Below are 6,055 nucleotides of genomic sequence, written 5' to 3'. Positions count from 1 at the left end.
AAACACCCAAGTCAGTTTTCTCGAGGGATTGGGCTCCTCTAGGAGTGACAATTGAATCAGAGTGATTTCTTTATTCCCTGTCTGAACTTCCTCTCCAGGGCATTCAAGTAATGTAACTGAGTATATAATTGCAGTTGGCCTGTTGTGCTTTTGTTATTGTATGCTGATTGCGGCAGGATTGCAGAAGGTAGTGGTAGTGTCATCTCTTTCCCTTTTAAATGACAAGTGGCTGTGTAGAAATGAGCTCTTGCACAAAACCATTTGTGCTTCTTCCTCCCTTGCTGGGACAATGGTTCACACATTTGTGTGGCGATCTGCACTTGGGAACTGATTTGGGTGAAATCCATGTTTTTCATGTTTGACAAATTAAATGGTGGTACAGTCATCTCCCCTGCATGCTGCAGTGCCATTTTATTTAAAGTTTGGTACCTGTTTATGTAATGCTGCTAACACTGCCAGCAGCACATTAAATCCTAGTGTGTGCAGTAGCTCCTTCTGTTTCTAGCAGCAGCAGGATGTTCTTCATCCCCCCCTTTCCTTTAGAAAACTTCAAGGGGTGTTACTCTGTGCAGGCACATGAGACAGACAGCTATGAAGGATAATAGCTAGGGAGTCTCAGCTCAGACACTTAAATGAAAAATGGAAGGTGACAGAAATAGTTATTAATTCTTAATTCTCATGTGTAAGAAAAAGACACTGTGACTTCTACTGATCTGCTTATCATCCACGTTACGCAAAAATGAAACAAAACTTTAGTTTAGAAGTTCTTTTAAATGTGGCCTGCTGATGGTCATGTAAATTCAAGAGCGTAGGTGAATTCAGAGAGATTGCCCCAGACAGTCAGTGTCCAGGCAGTACCTAAACGGCAGTCTTCATCAGTGAGACTTGTGCCTCAGTCACCCCATCTCAAAGATCAAGATGAGCAAGTGCTGGAGCAAATGGTTGGGGTAGGGTGATTGAGGTACAACCTCTGTTCTCTAGCATACCTCCATCTTGTTTATCATCAACCCTTCCTTAGTCCTTGTCTAATTGTTGTTGTTTTTTTTTTTTTTTTAAATTTTCATTTCTTTAATTTTGCTGGGTTTCCAAAGTGCTGCTTTATGTTGCATGGAAATCTTTAGTAGGCTTTTAAAGCATCACCTCAAAAAACTAGCTGTTGCTTTTCTGTCCCTGAAGCTGTGTGTTAGGCAGAAAACATCTCTGTTAGAGGTATTTATCGGTGGATTGTGTTCACTGGCAGTACAGCCTGACCTTAGTAAGGACGGCACCAAAATCAAGAAGTACCCTCAAATCCAACAAGAGTAATAATGAAACCTACAAAACCAAAACCCACCTCAACATTTGGACATGTTTTGTTGGCAGTGCATAACAAAAGGTTTTTGTGGAGTTGGTGCTGTAGAAGAAAATAAATAGTCCTAAAACTATACAACCACCATGGTGGTGATGCAACTTGCTCTGTACTTAGGAGTGGCAAATTATTTTTCCATTGCTATATTGATAGTCCAAGGACAGGTGATAAAGCTGTCCTTTGATTTTGGAGGCGCTTAATCCAGAAGTGTCGAACACCTCTTCAAACACCCCATGTTGGGCTCCTGCAGGCAAATGTGCTCCAACAGTAGGAGACTCTTAGAGGTTAAATCCATGATTATGTGTTCTCTTGAAACTAGTGAGTGCCTCACTGCTAGGACAGCTTTCCAGACTGCATTACGCTTCTGCACTGGTTTGAAGGCTGGCTCAAAGAGCAGTGACGGTAAGGATTTAGAAACTATCTGGGTGGATGAAGATGGTGCTCTGTTCTGTAGTGTTTGAGGCAGTGCTTTGAATCATGCAGGACAGTCTGGTTCATATAGCCCTGCCTTGGGAAAGCTCAGGAGAACTGACAGAAAACAAGACCTGAACCTGGTTCAAATGCAGCTCTCTGGAACTCCCATCTGAGCCGCTAACGAGTGCAGCTTTGATAATGGAAGGGTGCTTCATAGAAGATGAAAGCTCATGCAGTAGCTAATTTGCCTTGATTAATTGCCTCTTAATCACCTCGGGTTACTTTAAAACTTTGGAAAAGATGTGGGAGCTTGGGAGTGGCTGGTGTCATGTAGAAGAGGCAGTCGCGAGAAGAATGAGGCGGGCTGTTTCAGAAGCTGCTCTGCTGATGGCTTCCTTTTCCCAGGTCTTCTCCAGGAATAGGGATCCTTCATCATTTAGCATAAATCACAGCAGCAGGTCTTGTAAACAAGAGAATTCCAAGGGGAGGACTTCTGCTGGAGAAAAGTATAATCCCATGTGTTTGCACCCTTGCTTCTCTAACACACTGCTGAGGCTCTTAGGAACTGCTGTGCTGTCATGGCTGTATGAGAAGATGGAAGGGGAAATTGACATTTGGAACTGCTGTAGCAGCTCAAAGTATCTCTCAGACCTGTGATATTAGGGAAAGGGAACTGTGATGTTAAGAGCCCATTCCTAGTGCTGTTCAGAAGTTGCATTTGTAGAACTAGAGATGAAGCAGCCAAACGAAGATGGATGTTTTCAATAACCTGCGGTATGCATGCAGCTGCCTCCTGATCTCAGCTATCTCCTTGCCCTGTATGGAATCAGGGAAATGGCAAGCACCTGCTTTTATAATACACACGGTGAGCCAGTAATAGGCTAATTGAGGGTTTATCAAATACAGTTGTAGCATCTATCACCTGTTTGGGAGTTCGTGTAACTCTTTGGGCACTTCTAGCGAATGTGAGATACTGCTCATTAAAAACGCTGGTGATTCCATGAGCGACGTCCTTAAATGTAAGCTGTACGTATGCATACGCACACCGATCTTTCGGATGCCGTTTATATGTCGGCATCAGGCGAAATAGGTTGAAGCAATCCTTACGATTCGGTAGTGGCCGCCAGATGGCGGTGTGCTCTTACCGCCCACCCGGCGGGAAGCAGCGCGGGCTGCGGGCGCAGCAGGGCCGGGCCGGCGGCACCGCGTGGGGCGGTCAGTGCGGATAAGGGCTGTGCGTCGTTGTGATCTTCAGTTTTCCGTGAGGTGCGAAGAGAAACGTGACCTGGGAGCTGGGCATCGATTTGAAGGAATCCATCAGTCGGTCTAGAAAGCTCTAGCTGTGGGTCTGGGCCCCTGATTTTTCTGTGGATGGAGTTGCAGAATTTATGTTAGTGATGGAATTAATCATAGAATCACAGTATGGCTTGGGTTGGAAGGGACCTCAAAGCCCACCCAGTGCCACCCCGATGGGGAACTGCAGCTTCTCTGTGCAGCTGTGCAGTGCCTCGCTGCCCACTGAGTGGAGAATTTCCACCTGATATCTAACCTAAATTTCCCTTATTTTACTTTAAAGCCATTCCCCCTTGTTCTGTCACGATCAGAGGGTGTAAAACGTTGACTCCCTCCCACTATAAGCTCCTTCAAGTACTGAAGACTTCCCAGAGCTTCTCCAAGCTGAACAAGCCCAGCTCCCTCAGCCTTTCTTCCCAGGAGAGATGCTCCAGCAATCTGAGCATCTTTGTGGCCTTCCTCTGGACTTGCTTCAACAGCTCTGCACCCTTTTTATTCTATGGGCCCCTGGACTGGACGCAGTACTCCAGACAGGGACTCACGATGGCAGAGCAGAGGGCAACGGGAGACCAGGAGATGCAATTCCAAACTGCTTGAATTGATAGGTTTTTCTTTGTTTGAAAGCAATGCTCTCTTGCGCTGCTTTATTTTCCAACAGAACACCTTGGGAAGGGCTGTGTGGTTCCCATGGGAAAGGGCTGTGGGAGCAGTGTCAGCTTAGATAATCAGTGTTCCCTTAGCTAATGAGGATACTTGTGGTTTGATTCCTTGCAACCATCTTTTTTTCTGCCTGAGAAGAAATTTCCTTTCTTTACCTCAACTACTGTGTTCAGTTTTGGGCCTCATCCCTGGAGGTGTTCAAGAGCTGTGTGGACGTGGCACTGAGGGGCATGGTTAGTGGGCATGGTGGTGGTGGGCTGATGCTTGGACTAGGTGATCTTAGTGGTCTTTTCCAACCTTAACGATTCTATGATTATTTATTGCTTGCAGCAAATAGTAATTTTCTTTTAAATTAACAGTGAGTGCTAGAGAGAAGGAAAAAGCTCTTGGAAAATATTTCTCAGAGGGGAAAAAATATGGCAAATGAATCAAATAACAAAATTCAGAGTGGTGCTGTGTTTTAGTACCTATTTTTCATTTTTTGTGTCAGGAGGGGTAAATTATGACACATGGAGCACACTTAGGCTTGGATTCATCCGTGCCCACAGCTTTGCCTCTCTATACAAAAGAGAAAGGAAGGCCCCTGCTCTCAGACTCTGGCTGCTGCCTTTGCAGTGCCTTGTTATTGCGGGCATGCTTCCTGATGTGCAGCCTCATCATGCAGCAATCTGCTGTCATGGTTCCAAAAATCCTGAGTCATTTCTCAGATGCAAACCTTTTGAAGCTGCTGGTGGAAGTCCCACTGGTTTCATTGCACCTCTTCTCTTTGTGCAAGTGAGGCTGATGAAGTGGTGCAGTGCTGAAGAAAGATGCTTTTGTTATTTCATGCCTTGCTTTCCATTCTTGGATCATTTTGGACTTCTTTCTCCTTAAGAAAGTATCCTCTCTGCTCCCTCCCCTGGGCCTTAGCCCTTAGAGCAAGGCACATTTCATCTGCTCACAGATCCCTTCTGACAAATGTTTTCTTTTTGTGGCAACCACACCCTTTGCACGGACATGCCACTTCCCCAGCCTCACAAGCTGTGGCTGTTACTGCTTGTGGTGTGCTTCCAGCCGGCAGCACAGCTGACTTTGCTCACAGAGCCCAAGGATGAGCTGTGAGACCTGGGGCATCCCAGATGCCTTCACCAGGGCAGCTGCCAGTGTCAAGTTTGCAGCCAAAGGCACTAAGAAAGGAGCTTCTCTCTGCACATATCCCTCAACAGAGGGATGCTGCATCCTGAGCCATGTATCAGCCTTTAGAGGTGGAGAACTAACAGACCACTGACGTGCACAGGATGCAAAGGAATCCTTCATTTTTCAATTAGGCTTTTTTTTTATTTCAACCAATAGTTCAACAAGTGCTAAAATTTCCCCGGCAGTTTAATCTGGAACATAGAATTGAGAAGAAAAATACCTTCTATAGCTTTACAAAAATATAAAGATTTTTTTTTTCTTTTAAATCCTGCACATGAAGCAAGCACACTCCAACTCAGCAAAACAGACACTACATTTTAAACTGCGGACCTCTGCTCAGCAAAATGATATCCTACCCCAGTGCAGTAGGCACAACGCGTAAACGATACAGAAACAGAGCAGGAAGACGTGGTACAGCTTTTCAATTCCTTCTATCCCCTTTTAAAACCAGAAAGTCTTCAAAGAGTTTGCCTAAGAGCTTCTTCAGACGGGTCCTGCCAGTTGGTCTTTGAGTAGGACATCACTGTGGTGCTAAGGGGAAGTGAGCATTCACCTCTCTTGGTGATCAATGAACATGCCACCATCCACTGTTTCACGTTAAAGCTGCTGAGCTTTGGGATGTGACAAGTTGCTCAGTTTGCTGCTAAGGCACTTGCTGCTTAACTCCTTTAGCAGTCAGGGCTGCCAGCACATGAGGTCAGGCTGATGGAACAAAATGAATGGAATATATTGTATCACAAATGCATATGCCGTGCAGCGGTTAATTTAGTGCCTGATGAAATGGGAAGATCAGGGGAGTTCAGTGCCTAGTTCTGTGCCTGTAACCAAGCAGAACCCTCACAGAGCACAGGGATTGACAAATAAACCGCGTGCTCCAAAGGCTGACATAACTTTGTCCAACTTGGCTTCTGTTGGCTAACAGCAAAATAAGGGGAAAATATAGACCCGAGACGGTGCAGCACATGCTAAGAATTATGTTTCAAGTCAGTGATACAAATAAACCAGCAGAGCCATTGTTTACCAGAGCCAAAACAAACCTGAACTGGATCATTTGCAATGCATTATGAAGGTTTTTTTCTAGTGCTTCCTTTTTAACCATCTCTAAATGATAGGAAAAAGAAATTCATTTCTTGTACAATTTGCACAGTCTGTGTCGTGTTTGTA

This window comes from Lagopus leucura, unplaced genomic scaffold (assembly GCF_019238085.1).
Source record: "Lagopus leucura isolate 7727_CA_CO unplaced genomic scaffold, USGS_WTPT01 Super-Scaffold_100002, whole genome shotgun sequence".
In the NCBI taxonomy this organism is placed as follows: Eukaryota; Metazoa; Chordata; class Aves; order Galliformes; family Phasianidae; genus Lagopus; species Lagopus leucura.
This window is presented reverse-complemented; position numbering follows the sequence as displayed.